This window comes from Mercenaria mercenaria, chromosome 1 (genome assembly GCF_021730395.1).
Source record: "Mercenaria mercenaria strain notata chromosome 1, MADL_Memer_1, whole genome shotgun sequence".
NCBI lineage: Eukaryota > Metazoa > Mollusca > Bivalvia > Venerida > Veneridae > Mercenaria > Mercenaria mercenaria.
This window is the reverse complement of record NC_069361.1, coordinates 86681243-86695307: the sequence shown is the minus strand read 5'-3', so window position 1 is coordinate 86695307 and position 14065 is coordinate 86681243. Positions and strand designations below refer to the sequence as shown.

Genomic DNA, 14065 nt, shown 5'->3' with positions numbered 1-14065 from the left:
CTATGCAGCACTTTTCTTTGTTTTGTTCATGTACTTTACTCTCTGTGCAGCAATTGTCTCTACCTGTTCATGTACCTTACTCCCTATGCAGCACTTTTCTTTGTTTTGTTCATGTACTTTACTCTCTGTGCAGCAATTGTCTCTACCTGTTCATGTACCTTACTCCCTATGTTTTCTTTGTTTTCTCTTGAAGCATAGGTCTCTTTATTATTTGGTCCTGTAACATATGTCATAAATTATATCTATTTCTTCTTTAGTCTTGTTGCATTATGTCTTTGCATTATTTTACAATGTCCTGATAACATTATGTCTATTTGCATCATTTTTCTCCTTGAACGTTCTTGTAACATTACGTCATTTGGCATTATTTTCCATTGTGTGGTCATGTAACACTGTTCTTATTGTGTCTTTTCTCTTTGTCTTCTTTTCTAATATTATGTCTGTTTGCATCATTTCTCTTTGTCTCTTTTCTTGTAACAGTATTTATGCTTGCGTCAGTTATGTTTCTTTGTTCCTGTAAAATTTGTTTCTTTGCAGCATTTCTCTTTGTTAATTGTGGCATTAATTGTGTCTCTTTGAATCATTTATCTCCCTGCAGTGTTTGTATTTTGTGTTTTTGCTTTGTTTGTCCCAGTAACCGTTCAAGTCTTTGCAGCATTTTTCTTATTTGTTTTCCTGTGACATTAGGTCTTTGCAGCATTTTTCTTGTTTGTTTTCCTGTGACATTAGGTCTTTGCAGCATTTCTCATTTTACATTTAGTATAACAGAAATTAGTTATATGAAGACCTTTTGTGTACAGCCATACCTCTATCTCAGTTTGCAAACTCTGGTTTTTTTACTGCTTTTGATTGACAAGTTGGTTCGACCTGGTACAACATCTGTTCCAGACCATACTGCACACTGAAGAATGACCCTTACACACAGCATACCTGCACATTTAATGATAAGGCACACCTCAAATTAGGTACAAGAAGTGCTACCCTTCTGATCACTTTTAAAAGTGTCCAATCATTTCACAGGACCTCAAACTGTGCCAGTGTTATTGATAGACAACCATTTTGTGTTGGGGTTGTTTAGTGAAAGATAAATATAATCATGCTTCAAGTCGACCATAATCTCATATAGACCCCCTAAATGGTCTTCAATCTGATTAGAAGCTATCCTGTCAATGGCTGGACTGTTGCACTCAACAATGAAGAAAAAATCACTTTTGATAGCAGTGAAAATATCTCCACAGCTGTGTTGATCTTGCAACACTCTTTGATAGTTGATTTCAAATTAAAAGCAAATCTTTCTTTAAAATGTTTTCTTATTTCATAACACATAAAGTGTCAGAAGTAAATATTAATTGAGATTTAAGTGTTTAATCTTGGCAACTAGATATGGTTAATGTAAAGTTTAACAAACTGGTTTTCAAATATGGTAAAGAAAGTATTATAAATATTCTGTCACCTGCTAACTCTTTGACTGTCAAACTCTGTATCTTGTTATATCTGTCAAAGATTTGTCAGTTTTGAGAAGATATCTGAAATAACTAATCCCTAGAAGAATGGATATTATCTTCAACTGATTTGATAGCATAAGTCCTTAAAGTTCATGCAAAAACTAATTAATTCTGCATTAAATCTGATCTCCTGTCAACACCTAGTGATATATGTACATGGGGAAATTAGAGGTTTGCACAAGTTAAGCCTGGCTGTTGTTTCAAAGTCATCCTGTCAAAATTTCATGAAAAAATCTTGAACTGTTCATGAAATTTAGTGAACTGAAAATGGGACAATATCCTGTTTATGATTTAATTCATGGACAAACTTTAGAATTTATTCATTATTCATGAACTGTTCATGAACAAATTCCTAAAATATGTTCATGTGCACCTCATGAATAAGATCTAGAACTGGATATAGTCCCATTTCATGAGAAGTTCATGAACAGCTTACAAAGTGTTCATCAGGGGGAAAACCTGATCTTGGGAAGGAGGGCCATTTTGTTTTTGGAAACTACAGTATTTTGTATTTTATCTTGTAGAATGAAATAACCAATGGCACTTCATTGACAGCTGTAAGTCAATGTGTTGTACAGTCTCAGTCACTGTGACCTTGACATTTTATCCCCTGAACAACTGTCATGAGTAAAACAATATGAAGTCCTACTTCGTCAAATGGTGGGGGACATACTAAGAAGTAAACACTTGCTACATTAAGTAAATATATCATTTGTATTAATCACAAGATTTAAAATCATTTTAATTAACCTTTCTTGAGGGTCGTGAAAACTAGTGACATTTTAAATGAAGTCTTTATATTTTTAAATGCATAATAAAGACAACATTATAATGACTTATTTAATACTCACTCCCTGCATTCATGTAGCTTTTAAACTATTCCCTGATGCATGTAGTTTGACCAATGTTTTCTTCTAATTTGCAACACAAACTTCTTAAAAATTGCTGAATAACATGTGCAAAATATTTCCCTGAGTGCAACTAATAATGGAAACTTATCATGTGACTTTATAGATTTGATGTTCATGACAGGTCATGAACTTGCTTAATAAAGGTAATAAACCTAAGTTTTATGTATAATTAGTTCATGAATTGTTCATGAAAGTACACAGCTCATGAATAGTTCATGAATGAAAATGAACTGATAGTGTTGCAAAATGGCAATCTTGCCTTAAACACAGTGTGTAAGGTTAGTGTTGCTAAATGGCAATCTTGCCGTAAACACAGTGTAAGGTTAGTGTTGCTAAATGGCAACCTTGCCGTAAGCACAGTGTAAGGTTAGTGTTGCTAAATGGCAATCTTGCCTTAAACACAGTGGAAGGTTAGTGTTGCTAAATGGCAATCTTGCCTTAAACACAGTGTAAGGATAGTGTTGCTTAATAGCAATCTTGCCTTAAACACAGTGTACACAGTGTAATGATAGTGTTGCTAAATGGCAATCTTGTCACACAGTGTCAGGATAGTGTTGCTAAATGGCAATCTTGTCTTCAACACAGTGTAAGGTTAGTGTTGCTTAATGGCAATATTGCCTTAAACACAGTGTAAGGATAGTGTTGCTAAATGGCAATCTTGTCTTAAACACAGTGTAAGGATAGTGTTGCTAAATGGCAATCTTGTCTTAAACACAGTGTAAGGATAGTGTTGCTAAATGGCAATCTTGTCTTAAACACAGTGTAAGGTTAGTGTTGCTTAATGGCAATATTGCCTTAAACACAGTGTACACAGTGTAAGGATAGTGTTGCTAAATGGCAGTCTTGTCTTCAACACAGTGTAAGGTTAGTGTATTGCCTTAAACACAGTGTTAGGACAGTGTTGCTAAAAGGCAATGTTGGTTTAAAAACAATGTTAAGACAGTGTTGCTTTTAGACCTATAAAATGATATTAGTCATTCTGTTGATTTTAAGCAGAAAGTATGTAAATGAGGTACAATGTTATTTTCTATTATAAAAAGATATTGCTATTTATATTAGTATAAAATGACGCTGCACTGACTCAGCATCAGAATGTCAGGTGCAAGCATGTGTAAATGAATAGACAATTTACATAACACAAGAAAACTCCAATAATGTTCCTCCTGTCACAAAACTTCTGTGATTTTCTGTATTTTTCAAGTACTTGAGTGTATTCTTCATGAAAATTATTATCACAAAGAATTATAAGTACTAACCCTTATCGTGCTGGACAGGGTTGATTCTGCCTTTGCGACCAATGTAGATCATGATCAGACTGCACATCCGTTCAGCCTGATCTTTGCCATTCAGTCAGTATCTTTTGGTATGCACCCCATAATAGCTAGAATAATACTCTCCAGATTGAAAGATGGACAAGTTCATTATAGAAATTTAACAGGGTCAGGGATAAGTACAGCATTTACTTTGTAGCAAATACTTTTGTAGAAATAAGACTAGTAGGTAAAATTAGCAGTCAGGAAAATAGAGCAAAGTTGTATATTTTCCTTAGTTTTACAATTAACCCAATCTCTATTATGTTATCAAACCTAGGGAAAATCTAATGGCCAAACTGTCAATTACCCATGGACAGATAGACCAGAGGTTAAAAGCCCTATCTGACAAAACACAAATTAATCCAGTTAAAAGTGAATGCTTAATTGCAGTTAAATTGGAATCTGGATGGCCAAGACACACTTTTTGTGGTGTATGAAATTGAGCATGAAATTCAAGTTGTGAGATGTTTTATACAGAACATCTTGATGCCGAATGGCTTCATTTATTGGATTTAGTGGATTGGTAGGTTTTATAAATTGGCTGACAATCCTGATTTTGCTGAACAGTGCTTTCAGCTGCCTGAAAATATTTGTTTACATAGTTTTGTTTGTGGTATTGAGGTTTTGAATTCACAGTGAAGAGCTGAAGCATACAAATTGAGATAAAGCGGCACTGGAAGTGTTAACCATTACCCTGCTAAATTTCCATAATAAACCTGTCCATCTTTCAATTTGGAAAGTACCATTAACTGTTAAAAAAAGGGGTGCTTACCAAAAATGATACTGACTGAATGGCAAACAGTGCAGACCATGATCAGACTGCATGGATGTGCAAGCTGATCTTGGTCTGCCCTGGTAACGCAAAGGCAGAATCACTTGCTGCCAGCAGGCTAAAGGTTAATGAAGTGGCAGCATCTAACAGTTGACTGTTTTTGAGCTAGATAGACTGCATATAATAGAAAGCTTTTTCTAGAGAGTCCTTCAATATATATGTCTCTTTTTTGTGGAACATTTAAAAATGGTTATAATTTCTCAATCTTCCAAGAAGCCATTTTTTGCTGTGAATGCCTTAAGTTCCTTCCATCTCAATTTCTAGCTATTAAATAAAGCCTTTTAGCATCTTATATATTGAAAATTAATATGTAATTAATAAGGTGAAATATTTCCTGCAAGTTTACAGTATTGTACAAGGAGACAAAGCAAGAAATGTTGTAATACTATGTACATTGCATACCAAGCTGTTATGGTTATGATAGGTTTTAAAGGACTAAGGAAAGCCTCGCAATGAAAGCCATCATCAAGCCTTTCATAAAGCTGAAAGAATTTTTTAAAATCGGACAATTGTTGAAAAAGATATGGCAGTTTGAAAATTGCTGATCATGGAGGCAGCCATTTTGTGTGTTTATGACGTCATTTACACTGCTGAAATTTTTTTTTAGCAAATAACCTTTTAAATAGATTAATTTTATATGTTTCTTGTGTGTAAAATGTAAAACATGGTAATTTCTTCATTATAGCTGGAAAAAAATAGAGGAATTATTTTACAGAAATAAGTAAATACTGTTCAAATATGTGTCTAGAAATTTAATAAATCTGCCATTTTGTTTTTTGTTGCCATGGAAACAAAATGGCCACCATTTTGATAAAATATTTAAATGCTCATAACTTTCTCATTTTTAAGTCGATTTTGAAAATTCTTTCACTTCTTTAAATGATTAAAGAAATCCCAGCAGATGGAATTATCACCAAAATAACATTGCCTTTCCCTTTAATTCATTAAAATAATGAACAGTTAAGTGGAATTTTCATATGAAAAAAAAGCACATGCGTAAAATCTTTTTACATGCGATCTAAGTATCTCCAGTATTGTTTGTATACTCCAGGTGTTAATATTTTTGTCATGCTAGTCATTATAAATTTACCGGAGGCATTCTCTGATGTCCTTATTATGTTTAATTATATTTGTAGCTATATTTCTGCCTATTAACCTATGATACCATGCTTATTAATGTCATATTTTACAGATAATAACATGCTGTTAGAGATTAATTTTCTGTCATATGGAAAATAGGATGTGAAGATAACATGTCACGATTTTTGATATGCATTCACATTGTACTATCTAGTGGAAGAGTTCTGCATTAGCACCAGTACAAAGGAATGTATTAGTATTAACCCTTACCCTGATAAATTTCTATAATGAACTTGTCCATCTTTCAATTTGGACAGTACCATTGACTGTTAAAAGGGGTGCTTACCAAAAAAGTACTGACTGAATGGCGAAGAGTGCAGATCTTGATCAGACTGCACATATGTGCAGGCTGATCAAGATCTACACTGGTCACAAAGGCAGAACCAATTGTGTCCAGCATGATAATATTGAAGAGTAGTTCTCAATTCTGTGATGCTTTCAACACATTTGGTGTAATTAAGTGAACCCTCTTCAACACCTCTAATGATAAAAATTTAAATTATGTTGTATAGGGCTGGGACGATTTCATAATTTTGAAACCAGTTAATCATTTGTATGAAATCAAATCGAACCGATTAATCGGCCGCCATTTTTGAAAAGCTGTTTTCTTTCCTGGCGACCGTATAAAGGTACTTTCAGCAGCTGACTTCATTAGGAACTTACAGACTTTATCGTTTGCAAGCAGTGTGATAATTAATAAGTCATATTTTGGTGTATTTTATTTTAGAAATATCAAGACAATCAAATCTAAGACTATTGATTATGTTCAAGTTGATGTGTTTTAGCAGAAATATACTGCGGGTCAATGTGCTGGTCAAAGAAATGTATAAAGATAAAGAATTTGTGGTGTTTATTGTTTGAGAGCGATTAGCGGTTTTGCAAAAGTGAAACTGGTTTCAAAGAGTAATCGTCCCAGTCCTAATGTTGTAGCTGTGATTCTTTGGCTTAGTTTATTTACACTTTACTTTTCTGAAACCTCGATACACAAGAAGTCTTGGTATTGGCCCATGTCAAGCATCAGAATTGAGACATTTGTTCAACTTACATTAGTCATCATCTGGGACACTTAACTGTTTTGAAATCACCTAGCAAGACATTTAAGTGCATTAACATGTTGTTTTGAATGGTGCGGGCCAAGTCAAATGCAATACATTTTGACCAATGTCGATGCAAACCCTTCTCCCTTAGGTACCACAAGATATATCGTCGGTTAAGCGCCATAAGAGCTCATCAGTCATACTGTTGAGCCCTTATGGCGCCTAACCGACGATATTTTAAGAGCTTTCATGAGTCTAAAATTGGGGGATACAAAGTGCAAATCAGTCTGTTAACAGCATCAAAGAAATTGAAGGTCTGTGAATTTTATTAGATGAGCAATAAAATCAATTTGTATACAGCATAGTTTTTACAACTCTGATATATCTGCTACTGGCTGTACAGTTAGATTGAAATTTCTTCACATAAATTAGGTTCTAGACTGCTAATAAGTTTGTCTCTGTATACCTAGCTATATTAAATCAAACTGGAAGCCAACAACCTTATGTATTGTGCAAGTGACTTCATTAAATCAAGCTGGTGTACACATTCTCATGACAATTGCTTGAAGAAAAGGGGATGATTGGCCACCCACTGTGTGAGATATATGATAAAATAATTGTCATGCCAAATGACATATTCACGGGTACTAAACAGTGCCTGCGGCACTGCCTGTGCCGACGAGGATTGAAGGCACTTCGCTTCCTGTACCGCAGGTACTTCGTCAATGTTTACAAAACGAGCGAGATCGGTGAGTGATTTTTGTCATTTTTATCATTTTGTAACTGCATAAAGCATTTTTTCAAAAATCGGGGAATGTAGCGGGGTGTAGATGTATCTTATCTACATATCCATGCTTAAATTTGTGGCAAAAGATCAATTTCCTAGAAACGTAAGGACAAATAAGTTGGGAATGAAACGTGATTTTTTCACATCAGTGACTGTTTAGACTCATTTCTTTTCGCTGACCAAAACGATGCCGTCTCTGCCTTCGTAAATCATATTTATAAATGACATGTGATCTGCTAAAACATAAAATGTGTCCAGAAAATTCCGAATTTGAGCGTTATGCCAATTTTGAAAAAGTGCCGCAGGCATTTCGAAGATGCCGCAGCCCCTTCGAGGTGCCGCAGGCACTTCTAAAAGTTTCATAAATTTGGCCCATAACTAACTAAATCTCAAATAACTCGCATTCGTACGATTATATTTTATATTTACAAATATAAAAAAGTATAGCAATCGGTTTATCTTCGCGGGTAATCTTAAACTCTAGTACGCGATTGTTCCGGTCAGTTGATTTCCCAAACATTATACCTTTTGAAAATTGCCTTCTCTGTCCGTCCTATGCTGCCCGATATGTTATTCTTGTTTTCAAAGTTTTGTTTGCAGGAAACGAATAGGTTTTTACGTACATGTAAAAATTCTCCCGTTTGATCGTTTATGAGCTATACTTATTAAGTTTTCCATTTTTCTGAAAACATTTTTACAATATATATATATATATATAATTTTTTTTTGTAGATATACTTAATATTTCCAGGAAACGTTAGGCTGTTAAAATAACTACAGAAAATTTCAACATCAATATAGTTTCTGATTTTATACTGAAATAACTGTCTAGCTAGTAAATGTTAGCTGTCCACAATGGGCTCTTACACAAATGGTATCGAGATTATAATGTGAATCATCGCAATAATATTTACACTGTACAGGAAACTTCTGACTATTGAGTCTCTTATTAGAAAACTTCGCTTTATCACGATAATTTCTTGAAGTATCGCGACAGCTACCTGCCTATCTCATGGCAGAGGTTATAATGCAGTAATTCAAAATGTGCTTCCGTGTCGAAAGAAGTCTCTAGTAAATAGATCCTAATTTTTCCATTTTTCGCGCATTTGCGCGTAAATCGAGAGCCAAATGAGCATTATTTCACTCGTGGAATGAATTTTAAATAAAATAGGACACTTTTCATGCTAATACTCGCATGTTTTCGAGTTGTTTTACGTGAAAACAAAGTAGGGTTTTTATTCTGCGGACCGCTTTCTGAAATGCGGCAGTATGAGGGTACCTGATTTCAGTTGACTTGCATTTCACTGCATACTATTAAACATCCCTTTTTCTTTTCGTTTACTTGAAGGAAATGTACGGGTATCTTGTGGAAAATAGGTCTACGACGGAGTGAAAATCTAGAAACTGTAACAAAATTGTTCTGAAGTAGCTGAATTTTATCTGAAAATTTTTATTGGTATATAGCCTTTACCACCATGATGGATTGATATTTAAAGCGTTACAAAGGTTTGGACCCTTTTATTTTACAACTATAAAGTCAATTTACTACAGTATCATGGGGGCATTTAGTTTCTGCCCCTCTGTTTCTCTGTTCTTCCATTTGTCTAGTTTCGGCCAAATTTATGTCCCGATACTTTTTGAAAGTGCCTGCGGCACCTCGAAGGGGCTGCGGCATCGTCGAAATGCCTGCGGCACTTTTCCAAAATTGGCATAACGTTCAAATTCGGAATTTTCTGGACATATTTTATGTTTTAGCAAATCACATGTCATTTATAAATATAATTTACGACGGCAGAGACGACATCGTTTTGGTCAGCGAAAAGAAATGAGTCTAAACAGTCACTGATGTGAAAAAATCACGTTTCATTCCCAACTCATTTGTCCTTACGTTTCTAGGAAATTGATCTTTTGCCACAAATTTTAGCACGGATATGTAGATAAGATACATCTACACCCCGCTACATTCCCCGATTTTTGAAAAAAATGGTTCATGCAGTTACAAAATGACAAAAATGACAAAAATCACTCACCGATCTCGCTCGTTTTGTAAACACTGACGAAGTACCTGCGGTACAGGAAGCGAAGTGCCTTCAATCCTCGTCGGCACAGTCAGTACCGCAGGCACTGTTTAGTACCCGTGATATTTAAAGTCTATAAATTCCATGTATTTTGTAGTAATATATTGTAATGATGAGGGATGATATTTGTTTTGAAGATAAGAAATATGGCACAGGTGTTATTGTTGCAGAATTACCACTTACATTTTATCTTAATTTGAATTTTATTTTGTAGAGCATAATCTGCATTAAGTTTATATCCTTTACGAATGTTTTATTTTATTTTTCTATTGGTATTAAACAGTGAAAACAGTGATCTATAAGACTTGAAATAGCTATTTTAAGGTAGAGGATACCTTGGATTAAACTTCAAATTATAAAAACTGGCACCTCAGTGGAAGTACACAAACAAAATTTAATGCAGTCCATCAGTCAACCACGCTGTGACTTGCCGTGGATTTCTGAAATGCTGGTACCTATTGTTATGATGATTCTTAACCCTTATCCTGCTGAATTATTGGTAAAAATGTTGTTTATACTACTAAACTTAAGTTTAATACCTCACAGGAGACATAACTAGTATCCTCACAGGAGATAAAAGTAACCTCACAGGAGGTAAGACTAGTAACCTCACAGGAGATAAAACTAGTAACCTCACACGAGATATTATAAACTAGTAACCTCACAGGAGATAATAGTAACCTCACAGGAGATAAGACTAGTAACCTCACAGGAGATAAGACTTAAGTAACCTCACAGGAGATAAGACTAGTAACCTCACAGGAGATAAGACTTAAGTAACATTACAGGAGATAAAACTTAAATAACCTCACAGGAGATAGAACTAGTAACCTCACAGGAGATAAAACTTAAGTAACCTCACAGGAGATAAGACTAGTAGCCTCACAGGAGATAAGACTAGTAACCTCACAGGAGATAAGACTGGTAACCTCACAGGAGATAAGACTGGTAACCTCACAGGAGATAAGACTAGTAACCTCACAGGAGATAAAACTCGTAACCTCACAGGAGTGTGACAGATGGAATTACATCAGGGGATTTCTACACTTTATAGATACTTTTTTTCAGAAGGATTTTCTATAATAATTCCTTGTTAAGCATGCCAGTATAATTAAATGGCTGACCTGTATATCTGTAATAAAATGGTTTAAAATGCATTTTCTAGGGCACCTCATGTCCCTAAACTCAGTGGAAGGAGAGCTCTCACACCAGCCCCATATACTGGCCAGAGCCTTGAGACAGTGAAACCTTGTAGCTTTTTAATAATGGCTAATATATCATAATGTATATTGATCAAGTCCTGTTCATCTGGTATCACAGTAAGAAGTTGTTTCATATACTGAATACTCTCCTTGTTTAGGTTATATTTATGACACTCAAGTGTCCTACAATATATGTAATCATCAAAGTGTTTGCAGTGTTTACATTGTCACTTTGTCCTTTGGTTACCTTTCCTTCCCTTATGGCTGCTATAAATCATCATACCTCAGGTTATGAAATTATCTACTTAAGTGTCCAAGCATTCATGATTTAACCAAGTTTTGTAAAACACTGAAGAGACTACAAATCATGTTGATGTCGGAATCTTCACAACTTGTTTATTAATCCATGCCTTCATTCTGTTATTCATGAAACTATGAATGCATTGAATTTCATATATATCCTCCCATCTATCAATGCATCTGCCCATCCATCCATGCATTATTCATCCATCAGTATGTGCTTGCCTGCATGCCCTTATGAAAAACCTTCCCTATTGTCAGTGTGTGGTCAGTTTATGTCCAGTGTGTTTCCAGTCAATAATACTCTAAAATCCAGTTACTTGCCAGCCTATTTCCAGAGCTGACAATAAACTGATCCAGTGTGTTGCCACTGAATAACCATCATGTGCCCATGTGCTTGTCAGCTGATTTCCAGACCTGAAAACCAGCTGTAAAATTTAACTTCCAGTCTGCTGTCAGTTCATATACAGTTTGTTGTCAGTGATGTTTGTAATGACGTTTTAACAAAATTTCAATGATTTTTCATATAAAACTATTTGAAGGAGCTAAATTATATAGAGGTATCTGGAAATAAACACTGACAACAATCTGGCAACAAACTGGTATGCAATGTCAATCTGGCAACACACTGGATACACAACTGACAACAAGCGGCTTTTTGGACTTTCCAGTCTGTTGTCCTTGTATTGTCAGTGCACAGCCAGTCAACTGGAAATATTTTTCTGACAACACACTGGCATATTGCCATTGTGTTGTCATTGTATTGTCAGTGTATAGTCAGTCACAACATGCCAGGCTCTCTTACATGGACAAGAGAAACACTTTAGCAAACTTCCAATTTTTAAAGTTTTAACTAAATTCCTTTATGCAGTACAAAGTTATGAGCACTTATACATTAGTGTTTGTTTGTTTTGGGTTTTATCGCCATTTTTCAACAGTATTTCAGTCATATAACAGCGGGTATACATTAGTGTAGCAGATGGACTAGTTTTGTTTGTTTGTTTTGGGTTAAATGCTGTTTTTCAACAGTATTTCAGTCATGTAACAGGGGGCAGTTAACCTAACCAGTGTTCCTGAATTCTGTACCAGTATAAACCTGTTCTCTGTAAGTAACTGCCAACTTCCCCAATCAGAGGTGGATGACTAATGATTTCAGACACAATGTCATTTATCAAATAGTCACGGAGAACATAAGCCCGTCCTAAGATCGAACTCGCGACCCCATGATCCGTAGATCGACGCTCTACCTACTGAGCTAAAGATGGACTAGTATCCCAATATATCGCTTACTACTCAGTGTTACTAATTTTTTTTATTTCCCCCTTGGAAAATTGTCTTTATTACCATTGTATTGTCATAGCATTGTCAGTGTATGGGAAGTTTATTTCCAGTTTAGTGTCAGTATATATTTTTTTCTATTTATCCTTATTAATGTTTAATATGAATTTTAATGTGACTTAAAACCTTCATTTGCTTGTGACTCAATTTTAATACCAATTAAGATTTGCAATATTTCAGTTATGAATAATATAATATTGAAACCAAAGGAAATTTGACAAAGATTATGGTAAATCTGCAAGTTTAATTTTACAGGGTAGCGAAAATACATGACTTTTAAAATTTCTGTATCTGTTTAGCAAAAATACTTGTTGTGGACAGAATCTGTGTTACAATGAAAACAAGTAACTGTAAAATGATGAAAAAGTACCTTTACAATGTGCCCATCAATGCTGGAAAACTATTGAAAACTGAAAATAGTTTTGGAGGGAAAAATGCAACACTCGGTCATTTTGATAAGGTGTCTTGTAATATTTGTTTTGCTGTGAAAATTGCTAAGATGGGTATATTGCCAGTGTATTGCCATTGTGTAGCCAGTGCATTGTCAGAATCTGCTCTGAGTAAATTTATATCCAATGTACTGTGAGACTGAGACAGAAAATCCATACAATATTGTCACTTATGTAATTTTTATCTCGATTATTCAAAGAATAGAAGTTATTGGACATGCCCCTATGTTTTCTTTTTTTTTTTTCTTTTTTTTTTTTTTTTTACAAAATTATAGATTGAAACTAATTACACACTTGTTTAATGTCATAACCTGACATGTACTAAGCAGGTCCCATAACTATACTTTTTTCCAAAATTAAGCCCCTTTTTCCACACAGCATTTTTTGCTTAAGTTTTTGTATGCAAGCTGGTATCTCAGTACTCATTCAATTCGATTATAGAAATTATGTTTTTTATTTCCAGTTTCTTGCCATTTTCCTGCCAGATTTCTTCCAGACACTGGAAACAAGCTGACAATATTGTCAGTGTGTTTACATGCTGATTGTTATGAGCCAGTTTATTGTCATATAGTTTGCAGATTATTCCCAGAAACTGGAAATAATATGGAAATAGTGTCCATATTATTTTCAGCTAAACTTTTTTTCTTGGAAGTTTGTTCCCATATAGGAGTCAGATTATTTCCAGTTACCTTTTTTTTTTTGACAGACTGTTGCCAGATCATTGACAGTTACCTTGCAGCTTAATGCCAGCTTGTTTCCATATTTCATTTTCGTAAGGGTGTATCCCTTTCTTACTGTCTTACCTTCATGTTCATTTGTTTCTTGTCTGCATTATTTCTTTCCTTTTCAGCAAGTATTTGCTAACTCACACATACTCATTTAATTTGCTAGCTAGTACTCACTTGTATATTGAGTTCCCCAAAAATTTTGGAGGGAGCATGTAGTCGCCTTTTAGTTAGTGTGGACATTTTTGTCTGGATTTCATATAAACCTCACAGGAACCTTCACTGCTAAGAGGCGTTCTGCACATGTCACCGGCACATCACAGTTTAATTATATATTACATAATTATGCTAATTAGAGCTAAAAATAGAAATATCCTTAAAAGAATTTTTCTCATGAACCACAGGACTTATCTTCATCAGACTTGATTTGTAGTACCATTATAAGGTC

The 14065-nt window shown here is 34.7% G+C and overlaps 1 protein-coding gene across 1 annotated transcript in view; it reads left to right on the top strand.

Annotated features, from left to right (window-relative positions):
* LOC123531537 (cysteine-rich motor neuron 1 protein-like) overlaps positions 1 to 14065 on the top strand; it is a 114583-nt gene that overhangs the window by 56444 nt on the left and 44074 nt on the right. The gene's annotated exons all lie outside the window — the stretch shown is intronic.